The 16,007-nt window shown below is 39.1% G+C and overlaps 1 protein-coding gene across 12 annotated transcripts in view; it reads right to left on the bottom strand.

Moving 5' to 3' along the window:
- Positions 1-16,007, bottom strand: part of ATF7IP (activating transcription factor 7 interacting protein) — a 147,905-nt gene that overhangs the window by 111,590 nt on the left and 20,308 nt on the right. For 2 of the 12 annotated variants that reach the window (XM_078376102.1, XM_078376105.1), the window contains exon 1: positions 1,317-1,650. The exons of 8 other annotated variants lie outside the window; for them this stretch is intronic. The gene's annotated coding sequence lies outside the window, so the exon portion shown is untranslated. Of the gene's footprint in view, positions 1-1,316; positions 1,651-7,276; positions 7,633-16,007 lie in introns of those variants that run through there. 2 more of the 12 variants (XM_078376106.1, XM_078376103.1) reach the window with 2 other exon arrangements.

Here is a 16,007-nt window from a genome sequence, read left to right as displayed (position 1 = left end):
ACAGCATTCTGTGTCTAGTCACGCTGGCCACGTGACCACGGAAACTGCCTACGGACAAACACTGGATCTATGGCTTGGAAACGGGGATAAGCACCGCCCCCTAGAGTAGGACACGACTGGACTAAATGTCAAGGGGAATCTTTACCCTTACCTTAGCTCTCTAGAAGACTAGGCCTGAGTCAAGTCTCCACTGTGCATCAACATATGCCTCTTCCTGTCTTCCAAGGCACTTTTAAAAACGTAACGATGTTGACCTTTAAATAGTCTTGTTATGATAGGGCAGTCCTATGATGTTAGGATTGCTCTTGAGTTGTCATTCTCATCTCCTGCCTTTATTACACTCCTTCACCTACATTCAACAAGGCAGGGAATGAGGACTGCAATAGTTCACATTCAAATATGTTTTAAGCTGCTGTCTTGCTGTGCAATTTCTCAAGTGATAAGTCCTGGAAGAAAATTACTGTTGAGTTAAGAAATCTGTAGATATCATCTGCTCATACCAAGTCATGTGACCAAGTTGTGACACTCAATAAAGGAATCATCAGCCCATGCCTTTTTACTATATAAGGACCACATGACTTTTTTCTTTTAAATATGCAACAGGTAGTACCTGTGGAAATTTCTTAACTTATTGTAATTTGGATTTCAAAGTTAAATTGTTTGCAATACTGTGCAACAGGTTTCAGTCACTATCACATCTTGCATCACTGGAAGCAAGGATTACATCAAGAGAAATTAGCAATGTGGTGTTGGCTGTTTTAAATTAAAATAACTCAGTATACCAGAAAACAGAGCATGTCATCCCCCTCTCTGAGTCGTTAGCTACTATATCTGAAAAAAATTATGACATTTAATTTTTTTTAGCATTTCATTAAGACATCTATTTTGATGCAGCATTTTATAATTTATTTGATATAGAATACTTTACAATGATTAGCCTTCCCATGTTCTTGCCAAACTGGGCAATGTGTGAAAAAAAGAGAAAAAAATATGCTTGCTTCTACTTCTAGGCGCTTTCTTTTGTAAGAGTATGGGAACATGTCAGTTCCCAAATTCTTTAAGTCAAGATGGCACAATTATGGCCTTCCAACATTTGTAACTGTATTTGATATTCAATTTCACAATTAAGGTCATTAAGGATAGATCTTTAGATTAGGATAGCTGTCAGAACTGGATCACTTTAATAAAGAACATCAAAATATAATGATTCTGCATTAACAAACTAATTTATAAAATAATGCAAAACAATATTAGATTAAATATTCTATTACAAAGATTTTAATATTCATTATCAAAAGGACAATTTGAAAACATACCTAAGTTGTATCCAACTGGTATCTCATAAACAACATATGTTTGGCCTACTACTTCTTCTGTCCTCGTAGGAAAATTCCTTCAAGGAAATGAAAGACATCTGCTTGCACATGGCCAGCCAGAGACAGAGGTCACTGCCAACCTCGAAATGGATCAGGCAGGCAAATATGGGCACACTACTGAGTGGGTACAGCTTTTCTTTCTATCATACAACTGTTTTACATTTATAATAAAAGCAGCATGTCCTGTATACTCTAACATGGAGCTCCTTGAAGCTATGTTGCTTTCTTTTCTGTAAGTGGAGCAACAGAAAGTATATTTGACTAGTCTTGTGTCAGAAAGTGAGTGATGATTTGCATAGTCATGCTGGTTGGCTGCTGAAGATTGGCTTGTATAATCCCTTCAATACTAGAGGCTGAGAATCAGCCGGAAGCACAGACAGATCTGCCTGGCAACAAGGCTAAAAATAGAATAGGTTAACATGCACTAGAATCTGTGCAGCAGCAGAGTACAAATCCTGGTCTTCTGCCTCTTTATGTAAAACTATACAAATAGTCATGCTCTTCACTGAAGTTTAACCCTATAGTTCTCTCTATTTAGTACTGAGAGCAGACCAAATATTCTGCACAGAAATCAATTTTTATTTTGTAAGATGTTAACAATAAACAAATCTGTATTAAATAACTTTATCATGGCGTTTTCCTTATTACAGTTATTTTTGAACAGGAAACATAGTGAAATCTTCTGAAGTGGAGCTATTCAATTCTTTATTATTTCAGAACGTTGTGACAATGTTATTCTTTTCATTTCTTACAAACCCGTACTAGAATATTTCACTCACTCACTCACTCACTCACTCACTCACTCACTCTCTCTCTCTCTCTCTCACACACACACACACACACACACACACACAGAGAGAGAGAGAGAGAGAGAGAGAGAGAGAGAGAGAGAGAGAGAGAGAGAGAGACAGATTAGGTGACCACATGTATTTAAAAAAGGATGTGATGAGAAATTACAGGTCTTGTTCCCAAAATGATATGATACGTTTGATGACCTTTTCACTCAAGAGTTTGATTATAACATTTTACACGAGAAAACCAGACACAGGTGTGAGGGGAGCTGCACAATCATGTTGGATTGGGTCAAGTCCACAGAAATCTTTTCTTCTGTTGTCACAACCATTTGAAATATGGGTGCTGACTTTGGTTGGCAATGACTTGGTAACCTGCATGGTTATGGATATGATGAAGTCTGACCCCCAGCACCTCCTCTTATGTATAAAGGATCAAGGTATTAAAAACCAGCAATGTTCCTCCTAGTTTTTTTTAATTATCATTCTACTATAACAATTAACATACAGAAATGAGGAACCAGATGCTATATAGAGAGTAGGATAAAAGACTCTCACTGACTTCTAAATAGAACTTAATTCTTTAGTAGTGCCCAAATTTTAGAATTCAATAGATCACCGGGAACACCTGAATCAGCTTTTTATTTTGTCTGGTTCAATAAACAATAGTTAGAATCCTGTTGGCATAAGTTACACCATGGATCTCTGGCCATATTGACATGGCCATATTGGAAAATTAAAAACGCAAGATAGATTTCTGCATGTTCTGGGCTGCTTGGATTATGGAGCATCTATGGGCAGCCCAGAAAAGTTTATGGTGGAATTGTACTTTAGCTGTTTTACTTGCTCAATGCAAGAATCATTAATTATCCAATTTCTAGGTGCTATAGATTGAGCAAAAACCACAATTTTGGTTTTAACAAAGTTTATAACCAATTGGTTGTTCTTACAATAGTCCATAAATGTACGGATCAGCCGTTTAAGTCCTATTTTCGATAGGGACAGAAGAACTGCATCATCTGCGTAAAGCAGTAGGGGGCATTTGGTCTCTGCCAATATAGGAGGATGGAAGTCTCTTCCAAGACACCACCCAAGCAGGTAGTTTAAATACAGGTTAAATAACGTGGGGGCTAATATACAGCCCTGTCGAACCCCTTTATTAGCCTGAATAGGCTTTGTCAGGTTTCATTCTATAAAGCTTTGAATCCCCACCCCCAACAAACACCACCACTGGTACCAGCAATTTCCCAGTTTTAAATCATTCCCTACCTCATTCTACAGCTCCTGAAAGCTTCCTAGGACAAAGGAACTCTCTAGGGATCCCTGAAACCTGATGAGGTGGGGAAACTTTCAATTTCTAAAAATGACCATGGTATGCCCTGGCTGTTGATAGTACCAGAGATCTGTGCTGCAGGTTATGACAACAAGATTTAGGCCAATATTCATAGAGAGAATCAGGGCAAGTATCTCCCAAATTACTTCAAGGTCCAACAAGTAAAAACAAATCCGGCCTCCATGACATTTTGTTTATGAAAACAATGGCACACACCACTAGGGATGGTTTCCTTGCATTGTGCCTTTGCTCTTGCTTACTGGACTTACACTGGTGGACAGGAATTTGGCCACTGTTTCACTTTAAAAATAATTATTTTTAAAAAAATCTTAATAATCAATAGGCAAGTTTACATTTATCATTTCTTAAACTTGCATTTATAAGCCTCCATCAAATATCTGATTTGAAGCCAGAGATTTTAAATATTATTATCAGGCCCTATGCTGAATGATGATGGCAATTTGTAAATATTTACAACTGCACAAGCTAGCCCCAACCTTCATTCTGAAAAGCTTTAGTTTGGGATCTCAAAAAAAGCTGCCTTGATTTACAAAAAATATTCCACCATATATTTAGGCAGTATTTTTAACAACTGACACTCCACCAATTACAGGTGGATAATTACTTTTCAAAATATACATTCTGAAAATAATTAGCCATATAACATAATTGAGGAACCAGATTAAAACCAGTCCCAGAAGACTACAGGAATTGTCACTATAGCCCAGCGATGGTGAACCTATGGCAAGCGTGTCACAGCTGGCACGCGGAGCCCTTTCTGCCGGCATGCGAGCCATAAGTCGCCGGATTGCTGCTCCCCCTGGCAGCCAAACCTGAGCAGGCGGCTGCAACCATGGTGCTGCTGCCTGGACAGGTGGCAGATCAGGATTCAGAGCAGTTTGTGGTGGTGGCGGATCCGGAGTGGGGTCTTGAGGCACCTCTGTGCCCAGGATCCTCCCTTCTGATGCCACTTCCGGTTCCGGGTGGCACAGCGCCCCCATTCCCCCCCGCAGTTTGAGCATGCAAGCCCAAAAAGGTTTGCCACCACTGCTATAGCCAATGTCAGGGGCACAGCAACGCCCCCTGGTGTTAGCAGGTCCTTAGCTGAAGTGCATGGTGGAGTACTTTGGTCAGAAACCCAGCTACAGTCCTTTACATCTTCAGTTAAAAGATTCCCTGGATTGGGAATGATTTTTCTCTGCCTCAGACCATCAGCCAGCACAGACAAAAGTGGAATAGATGTGCGAACTGGCTGAACTGGCTTAAGGCATCTACATATTATTTTCCACTCAACGTCCTGCTGGTAACACTAAACACTAATGCCTCTGTTTTTAACCTAATTTGCCAAGACTGAGTGAAGGTTTTCTCCTGATCCACTAGCTGAAATCCAGTAATAAATTGCCAATAGTGTAGGCCCTTTGAATCAATGAAACCTACAGAGATGACCTGCCAACCCTCCATTGACCCAATGGGTCTACTTCAGGTGTTACATACTACTGAGTTTCTGCTACTATTTCATAGTTTATTGCTGAAGATTTAACTCATCAGTGCTCTTTTACGTTCTTTTCCCCCTTGTATTTTTCAACTTTTCTTCCTTCCTTAGCTATGTTCCGTCAATTTCAGTTCAAGCTCATGCCAGTAAGATGTATGAAAATTGATGAATAGCAGGAACAAATTGGGATAACTAGATAATAGCAAGTACTAAATGAACATCCTCAGACTGTTTGTCCCCTACTGGTTCATGTTGTGTGCACTGTTCTGTGCTGCCAAGTCAGATCCAATTTATAGTGACCTTAATAGGGCTTTCAAGGTAAATGAGATATTTAAGGAGTGTTTTTACCAGTCCCACTCTGCCAGTGAGTTTCCATGGCTGAGCAGAAATTTAAACCCCATTCTCCAGAGTCCTAGTCCATCTATCCACTACAGCAGTGGTTCTTAACGTGGGCGATAATGCCCCCCAGGGGGCGATTTCATTTTTCAGGGGGGCGGTAGAACGAAAAGGGGCGGTGTGGGGGCGCTGGAGCAGAAGGGGGGCGGAAGGGGGGCGCTGGAGCAATCCAAACCTGTGAAGATGGCTGCAGCCTTTTTACAGTGTGCATGAATGTATATATTTTCCTCCTATTTTAATTTTGTTTCAGACTTTATGTCTTGAAATTTTTAGTTTCTGCATTTGTTTTTATGCCCTTTTTATATTTCTTTTTGCGTCTTAAAATTTACTTGCAACTAAATCATTAAATGTTACTTTTTGGGGGGCATTTCATTTTCTTGGAATTGAATTTTGTTTTCAGGGGTCATTGGATTTAAGTGTCTTAAATAAATAAATAAATAAATAAATAAATAAATAAATAAATAAATAAATAAATAAATAAATAAATAAATAAATAAGATATCATCACCGCGGGGAGGGGGACGATGATAACTTCCTCAATGGCTCAAGGGGGCGTTTCTTTCAAAAAGGTTAAGAACCACTGCACTACAGCACACTGGGAATCTCACTGGGTTCATGTGTAGAGTATCTTTATCTGCCCCTTAAGAGAAGGACCAAATTATAAATTTCTTACCAGAAGAAGTGTTCAGAGCAAGACCTACTTATAAAGTTTTAGAAAAACATGTTTTTAAACTACGGTAGCAGCCTTTAATGTGATTCTCAAACAAATCATGACAGTGAATTTTGCCCAGAGATGAAATCGCACTACAATGGGCCAACAGTAGTCATCAGTTGATTTTAATTATCTATAGTTCTTGCAATATTTTCTTGTGACTCCTTTCATCACTCTAGGCTACTGTGGCAAAATATGTTTTATGATTTTAACATTAAAAAGATACTGTAAGAAGACACAAAAGCTATAAAACCAGACAAAACAAAAATCCTCATGTATTCATATAGAAAAGTCTAATGCAAATTTTGGAAGAATAACTAGAATTTTTGTAAGTCGGTCTTTATCCCATAAAGTCACAGAAGCAGTTGGGGCAGGCACTTTGTATAGCATGAAGGGTCAAAACACAAGCGTGGTACTGTAAAAAAGGAAGAATTAAACTTCTTATATTCTTTTCAGGCAATTTCTTTTATAAGAGACAGACAGTTACTGACAAGTATTTAAAAAGCAACTTAGTCCTTAAAAACCTTGAAATACTAATCTTAGTTTTTTTGTTTGCTTTCTGATTCTTTACACATTTTGTCACCACATTTTCAAAATCTCTACGTGCCATATTGAGAACTAGAAACTTTAAGGTAGCCTCTGAAATCATAATCATAACAACTGTGTGCATTTTTAATGGCTATGGATGGATCAAAACTGGCCCGTATATTTCACCCTGACTGGATTGACAACTCATGTTTCCTAGCATTTATTTTATCTTTTTAAATAACAAAGAAAACAAGCAAAAAATTCATCAACATGTTCTGTTACTGATTTTCAGTGATACTGCAGATTTCCCACTCTCTGATAGTAATATGAGTAAAAATAATAATTAAAATTGAAGCAGAATCCTTTTTATGACAGGACCTGTGAACCTGCTGAGGTATCTCACCTCAGACCCATTACTACCAAAATAATCTGCCCACAATTAAAAAAATTGTCTAAGGCTACTCCCAACCATTCTTTGGGATCACAAATATATCCTTCTACAACATAATAAAGTATACAACTTCTAAAATTCAAGAATGAACAAATATAAACATTCACATGATTTTTTAAAACTTTGCATAGTAATTCCTGCTAAGTAGTATCTTGGCAGGGCCTGTGCAAATTTTAGGAAGAAACTAGTTTTCTTACCTGGAGACAGCTTGACACACATCAAGTGAACCTCTTTTTCAGCTCAGCTGCTTACATATCAAAACAGTAGAACACTTCTAGGTCGGCCATCTTGAGAACAAACCTTATTTGTCTTCACACAAACAAATTATACTGCGTTTTAACTGAAAACCTGAGTACTGGGTGACCTTTCCTTTAGTCATTCTGTGGAATAGCACATGCCAAAATTTTTATTCATACAACAAATGCTCCTAGGAGAATCACATTAGCTCTTTTGAAGCACATAGTCTGCAAATGCCAGCTGCAATGGAAAGTCTTTAGAATGAGACTATTCGCACTGCTTGCTGCAGTGCTATCATTTGCCTGCACAGAAGTGTATGCAGTGTGAGACCTCCCTCATGCTATGCTGGAACAGACAAACACATATAAGAACATGATAGAAGCAGAGCATAAAACCAACTACTATTTCAGTATTTACATGCAAGTCTCACAGCTGCTTCTTGAGTGTCTTTCAACCACAGGGTAACTCTTTTAAAATTAATTTTAATTTGTATTATCAATTTCCTCTAGCACAGAAAACAAGTTCTTGAACATCCCATGCATGGTAGTGTCCAAAGCATAAGCCAAACACAGAATGCAGTAACAGCTAGCTGGCGCCAGTAGTAAACTACATAAAAGGGCCTTCATTTTATATATTATATGGCTATTTCACAATATTTCTGAGCGAAAACTGCTTTTTCTCCCATGTCTACAGTTTACTGATTCTGAATATACTCTTTTAAGAGATTTCTGATCAACAGCCCCAATAGGAAGTACATTCAACATTTGCATGTATTTATAAAAGTGGAAAAATTAAGCAAACATCACATATAAATATACTTTTTTGTAAAAGAGTAGTTAACTGGGTATCTTTATCATTTAATTGTTATATGCCTATATGATTTTCCACCATATACTATTATTTTATTTTTAAAATATTTTTACCCCCAGAAGACAGCACTCTTCAGAGGACAGCACTCTGAAGATGCCGGCCACAGAGACTGGCGAAATGTTAGGAAGAACAACAGAACACGGCCAAAGAGCCCGAAAAACCCACAACAACCACTAGATCCTAGCCTTCGCAAATACAGAATAGTCCTAAATCGAGCTCAAATTTTTAGCATGTATACATTACTGAAACAGTGACGTCTATGTTGGCTTGGGCATGTTGTGAGAATGGCTGATGGACAGATTCCAAAAGATCTCTTGTATGGAGAATTAGTGCAGGGAAATCGCCCCCAGAGGGAGACCACAGCAAGGACATATGCAAGTGGGATCTGAAGGCCTTAGGAATGGACCTCCACAGAGGGGAAACCTTGACATCTGAGCGTTCAGCCTGGAGGCAGGGGGTGCATCATGACCTCTCCCATTTTGAAGAGGCACTTGTCCAGCAGGCCGAGGCAAAGAGACAGTCCTGAAAGCAGCCAAATCAGGGAGGTGGTCAGGGGACAGATTGTATTTGTCTTCACTGTGGAAGGGATTGTCACTCGAATTGGCCTTCTCAGCCACACTAGATGCTGTTCGAAGTCCTCCATACAGAGCATGTTACCATAGTCTCTCGAGACTGAAGGATGCCTACACAAAGAAGCTGCTCACGTCATAATAGTTATTCTCAGCTTCAAATACTCCATTAAAGAAATTAGGTAGTGGCAGTCACAAACAGTTCTTGGAGAAATACACCAGTAGAATGTCAAGCGTGGCTACATGCATTTCGTTATTGGTTAAAGGTGGTCTATGAACCCAATATACCTTCATGGATTGCTGCCTTGTCATGGTGGAGGGGCGTGAGTAATTCAGAGAACCTATGGGCTACGGTGTGCAGGGACACCCAAGACGGACAGGTCATAGTGGAAAGTTCCGAATAATGCAATCCACCTGGAGTAGGAATTGGCAAGCCACTCCAGTATCTTTGCCAAGAATGCCCCATGAACATAAACAAAAGGGTAAAAGATATGACACTGGAAGATGGGACCCTCAGATCAGAAGGCATCCAACATGCTACTGAGGAAGAGCGGAGGAAAAGTAACTCCAGAGCTAATGAAATGGTTGGGCCAAAGCCAAAAGGACACTCAGCTGCAGACATGCCTGGAAGTGAAAGGAAAGTCTGATGCTACAAAGAAAAATACTGCATAGGAACCTGGAATGTAAGCTCTATGAACCTCGGGAAGCTGGATGAGGTCAAACAGGAGATGGCAAGAGTAAACATTGACACCCTGGGCATCAGTGAATTAAAATGGACAGGAATGGGCGAATTCAATTCAGATGACGATCATATCTACTATTGTGGGCAAGACAGCCGTAGAAGGAATAGAGTAGCCCTCATAGTCAACAAAAGACTGCAAAAAGTTGTAATGGGATATAATATCAAAAATGATAGAATGATGTCAATATGAATCCAAGGCAGACCTTTCAACATCACAATCATTCAAATTTATACACCAACCACCAATGCTGAGGAGACTGAAATTGACCAATTCTATGAAGACTTACAACACCTTCTAGAACTGACACCAAAGAAAGATGTTCTTCTCATTCTAGGGACGGGAATGCTAAAGTAGGGAGTCAAGAGATAAAAGGAACAACAGGTAAATTTGGCCTTAGAGTTCAAAAGGAAGCAGGGCAAAGGCTAACAAGAGTTTTGTCAAGAGAACAAGCTGGTCGTCGCAAACACTCTTTTCCAACAACACAAAAGGTGACTCTACACATGGCCATCACCAGATCGGCAATATCATAATCAGACTGATTATATTCTCTGCAGCCAAAGATGGAGAAGCTCTATACAGTCGGCAAAAACAAGACCTAGAGCTGATTTTTGGCTCTGATCATCAGCTTCTCATAGAAAAATTCAAGCTGAAACTGAAGAGAGTAGGAAAATGCACTGGGCTCATCAGGTATAATCTAAACCAAATCCCTTATGAATACACAGTGGAAGTGAAAAACAGATTTAAGGAACTCGATTTGGCGGACACAGTGCCAGAAGAACTTTGGATAGAGACTGGTAACATTGTTCAGGAGGCAGCAACAAAAACCATCCCAAAGAAAAGGAAATGCAAGAAAGCAAAGCGGCTGTCCAACAAGACCTTACAAATAGTAGAGAAGAGAAGGGAAACCAAATGCGAGGGAGATGGGGAAAGTTACAGAAAATTGAATGCTGACTTCCAAAGAATAGCAAGAAGAGATAAGAGGGCCTTCTTAAATGAACAATGCAAAGAAATAGAGGAAAATAGAAAGGGAAAAACCAGAGATGTGTTCAAGAAAACTGGAGATATTAAAGGAATATTTTGTGCAAAGATGGACATGATAAAGGACAAAAATGGTAGGGACCTCACAGAAGCAGAAGACATCAAGAAGAGGTGGCAAGAATACACAGAGGAATTATACCAGAAAGATCTGGATATCCCGGACAACCCGAATCGTATGGTTGCTGACCTTGAGCCAGACATCCTGGAGAGTGAAGTCAAGTGGGCCTTGGAAAGCCTGGCTAACAACAAGGCCAGTGGAGGTGATGGCATTCCAGTTGAACTATTTAAAATCTTGAAAGATGATGCTGTTAAGGTGCTACATTCAATATGCCAGCAAGTTTGGAAAACTCAACAGTGGCCAGAGGATTGGAAAAGATCAGTTTACATCCCAATCCCAAACAAAGGTAGTGCCAAAGAATGCTCCAACTACCGTACAATTGCACTCATTTCACACGCTAGCAAGGTTATGCTCAAAATCCTGCAAGGTAGGCTTCAGCAGTATGTGGACCGAGAACTCCCAGAAGTACAAGCTGGATTCCGAAGAGGCAGAGGAACTCGAGACCAAATTGCTAACATGCGCTGGATTATGGAGAAAGGCAGAGAGTTCCAGAAAAATATCTACTTCTGCTTCATTGACTATGCAAAAGCCTTTGACTGTGTGGACCACAGCAAACTATGGCAAGTTCTTAAAGAAATGGGAGTGCCTGATCACCTTATCAATGGCCTTAGAAATCTATATGTGGGATAGGAAACAACAGTAAGAACTGGATATAGAACAAATGATTGGTTCAAAATTGGGAAAGGAGTACAACGAGGCTGTATATTGTCTCCATTCTTATTTAACTTATACAGTGGGGTCTTGACTTGAGAACTTAATCTATATTGGAAGGCGGTTCTCAAGTCAAAACGTCTGTAGGTCAAGTCTCCATTGACCTACAGTGCATTGAAAACCGATTAATCCCGTAACAGGCCGTTTTTGTTCCATTTTTTTTTCCTGGTCTGTAAGTCAATTCTCAGGCTGCAAGTCAAACCTACATTTTGCGGCCAGAGAAGTCTGTAACTTAAAAAGTCTGTAAGTCAAGCCGTCTGTAAGTCAAGGGGCCACTGTATGCAGAATACATCATGCGAAAGACAGGACTGGATGAACCCCAAGCCAGAATTAAGATTGCCGGAAGAAGTATCAACAACCTCAGATATGCAGATGATACCACTCTGATGGCAGAAAGTGAGGAGGACTTAAAGAACCTTGTAATGAGGTTGAAAGAGGAGAGCACAAAAAATGGTGAAGTACTACCCTGGCCTTCTCTTCCTGTTGTTTTGCTGAGGTAATTTTTATTAAAGGACTTCGTATTGTTGTCACAGTTTGGTCTGTTAATTTTTAACTCTGAGAATCTGGGGTTCTCGTACTCATTAATAACATCTGCCTGTTCACCTGCTTCTAGTAGATTTTTAGGATTCTTGTCCCTAACTAAATAACGCAACTCCCCAGGTAATATGGAGTAAAATTATTCTAACCCAATTAAATTCATTTGTTCTAGAAAAGAGATCACCTCCCTTTCCATCCACTTCTCAAGACATTGCAGCAATTTAGCTTCCAAGTGTGAATAAGATTCCTCCTGCTTTTTAGTAAGAGAGTGTTCAGCATTAATACAAAACCTTGAATAAACCCTCTTTTTATATGCCTCAAAATCTCTGGTGTTCTCTAAGGGGCATCTGTGAATATATCTCAGCCAAATCTCCACTTATTTGAGCGCTCAAAACAATCATCCTTTCATCATCTCGAATTTCAAAGTCCCAGTAGGCACGCTCAAAAGCAATGAGAAAAGATTCAGGACAGTCCCCTCTTTTATATTGGGGAAACTTCTCAAGATCAATTTTTGAGAGAATTCCCCCTCCAACACTGTTGTTATTGTTAAGGTTACTGTTTGGAGCAGAAATTTCTAAATGTCTCATCTGTAATTGAAAGTCCATTTCCTTTTGTCATAATTCTATTTGTCTAGCCTCAGCCTCAGCTCTGAGCTGTAGTTCCTTTGCTCTTAGCTTGAATTCCTGTTCCAGCTTCCATTTTTCAAACTCCTGGGAACTTATATAAGCAGCACGCTTTAATTCTTTTTGTTCCTCTGAGGCACTCTCATCAATTTCCTCTTGTTCTATTTGAATTAAAGGGTTACCATTTCCCTCCATTTCTTGAGGTAAAACCTCAGCCTCAGGACTCCCCCTTTTGGTACGTTTGGGTGGAATATTTACTTCTGGGATGATTAGTACAGTGTTTACTGATTTTAAAAAGACCTGTCTTTCTTCTCTTACTTCCAATCACTAATATAATTCTTTTTCAGGTAAAGGCTTTCTCCCCTCTTCCCTTAGATCTACTCTGACCCCTGGCTTCTGCTTTTCTCACAAGTGCTCTCTAAACTCCTAGAGCCTTGAGCCTTAAAAGCTAGTCCTCCGGGTCTTCAAATCATGAGGTAAAATACAAGAATTTTCTTTCATAGTCGTTTCCAAACTTAGACACCCCCCCCCCCCCAGATCTGGGTTCAGAAGCCCCCACCACTAAGCTTTTCCCAAAAGCTCTAGTGAGGAACCAAACTTCTTTGCCACAGACCTCTGTCTAAAAGGTACCCTTGACTCAAGAAAAATTCTTTTTAAAATCACTCGACTGGATTTCTTCGAGTCCAAACTCAGGCTTCACTGGATTCCTTCACCCTTGTGCCCCCCTTGCTTGACCATCAAGACTCAGAGCACACAAAAGCAAACAATCTCCTCTTAAATACTGCTGCCACCAGGTGATCACTGAATCACCATTACTTCAGGAAGATGAAGATTCAGATCCACACTTCAAAGACTTAAATATAACTTTAGTTTATTGATTACCGATTTTGATAGTGATTCATGAATATCTTCTTTAGGTAAATTTATTATTAACAACAATCTTCTATTTGATAATACACTCCTAACTCTAATCACCTCTCACATTTCCCCAAACTCTATCTCGTTCTCCAGTCTCTCACGCTACTCATACTCCCTGACTCTGACTCAGGCTCTGCTTCTTATCACATCTCTCTCGGCTCTGCCTCTCAGCAACATGAATATGCATGAACAAATTACATAACAAAAATGAACCATTGACATAATAAAGGGGAACACTACAGATGTCTTTGCCAATTCATGGCATACAGGATTTACAGAAAAACTACACCTCTTAGGCTTCTCTATGGACTTCCTACTGAGACAGCCTCAAGGCAGCATTAAGCCAATACAGTGGTGCCCCGCTTGATGATGATAATCCGTTCTGTTAAAATCGCTGTTAAGCGATATCGTCGTCAAGTGAAAGTAAAAAACCCATTGGAATGCATTAAAAACCGGTTAATGCGTTTCAATGGGCGAAATAGTTCATCATAAAGCGAAGATCCTCCATAGGGGAAGCCATTTTCGATCGCTGTCTTCCAGAAATAGGTCTGGAAAACAGCAGGAAGACATTTTGAAACCCCAACGATCAGCTGTTTTTGATCATCGTGAAGCGAAAAATCTGTTCCCAAAGCAGGGACCGATTCAACGTAAAGCGAAAACCCCATTGAATTGTCGTTTTGCGATCGCAAAAAACTAATCGTAAAGCGATTTCGTCATCTAACGGGGTTGTTGTGAAGCGGGGCACCACCGTACTTATTCAACGTATCAAAGATATAGACCTTCAATAATCTCTAGCATGTGCAGACAAGACTTGTCCACCATTGTGTTTTGGCCTAAATTTTAACTTCCCCAAGCCAACTACTTACTTATAATTACAACACCAAGATATCACTTTGACTTTTCAAGGGCTAGATTTAACTGCTTTCCCTCCGCCCTTTTAAAAAGGCATTTTAATAACACCCCATACAGTGAAAGGATTTGTCCTTGCGGGAAATAAATTAATGAGATCTTGGTGCACATCATTTTAGAACGTTGACTATACAGGATCGAACATATTCGATATCTTGGTTCAATCATGAGTAAATGTACTGGTCTACCTCCCACAGGCTATCTGAAGTTTCTGTTGTCTGGGGAGAATCAAATAATAACACAGTTAGTGGTTATGTTTTTATTTTCAGCTATGAAAACTCACAAAAGGCTATAGCAAGATTTTATACTATACTACGTATTTATTTTATCTTTGTATAATCGGGTCTATGACCGCATAATAAAACTTTACGTCAGTCACCAGATTCAAAATGAATCAAATCTAAGGAAAAATTACATCTTTGCTTGATACGAAGATGTATTAGGAAAGATAAGACCTGTTGTTCACAACTATAAGATACAGACTTTAATAGATGAAACAAATGATGTAAATAGCAGACATGTATTTATTTATTTATTTTATATCCCGCCTATCTGGTCTGACGACACTCTAGGTGGCTTCCAAACACATAAAAACAACATATAATTATAACAAGAAATTTTTACATCAGTAAGCAAGTTCTTCAAGATGGAAAGGAAGTAGCAAAAAGTAAATAAAGAAGACAATATAGCTAATATTACTGGCACTCTGAAATATGAGAAGCCTTCTAATATTTTAATCATTTTATCTTTTGTTGTATTGAATTTTAATTGTTGTAAGCCGCCCAGAGACCTCTGGGTAGAGTGGGCGGCATATAAATTAATTAAATAAATAATATGTGAAACTCTACAAAAAGTAAGTAATGGCACTATCGCGATGCTCATTGATGATTCTATAACTACTCTAGCCGGATTATGTAAAAAGCGGAAACATCCTTCTCTTTCTTTGTAACAGATGCTGCTCCATTCATTAGTTAGGCAGGTAAGAGACTTAAACTTCTTTATCAAAAAATGATCCATATCACATGCCTTGCTCACGGTCTATACAGAGTAGCTGAAGAGACTCAAAGCAACTATCTTGTTGTAGATAAGATAATTTCAAATAGGGAAAAATGTTAATTAAAGCTCCACTCAGAATCCAAAAGTTCAAAGAAATTGCTCTTACTTTGGGTCTCCCTCCCCAACCTTTGTGACACTTTTGGGGACTTGGTTAGATGTGGCTACGCATTATTCCACAAATTATGACTCCTTGCAGCAGATACAGAACTTGACTGTTCTTAATCTTCCTCCATCAAGACTGTGCAAGATTTCTTTTCTGAAGCCTTGGTTTGAAATTTGGCATATTAAAAAATCTAACCTCAGTGCATTATCAGGAACAAACACCCACCTTGAAACTGTAGAAATGGAACTTAAGTGATGTACTGAGAACTGTGAAACAAACTACTGGTGATTTAAAGTGAACAAAGGAGAAAGTGGCTGGAAAAAATAGTGATAAACTTCTAAGAGTGCTGCAATCTAATCTGGTAATTCAACACTTTGCAAAATAAGTAACGTTGTAATTGGATTTGAAGCAAAATTTTATGACTTTGAGCCAAAATTTTCTCCAGAAGAGTTGGCTTTTTTTCTCCCAAATTTGTTCCTATAGCCTCTTGTGATAT

This window comes from Pogona vitticeps, chromosome 5, assembly GCF_051106095.1.
Source record: "Pogona vitticeps strain Pit_001003342236 chromosome 5, PviZW2.1, whole genome shotgun sequence".
NCBI classification, from domain to species: Eukaryota; Metazoa; Chordata; class Lepidosauria; order Squamata; family Agamidae; genus Pogona; species Pogona vitticeps.
The sequence above is the reverse complement of the archived record's forward strand: the minus strand, read 5'-3'. Positions and strand labels throughout refer to the sequence as shown.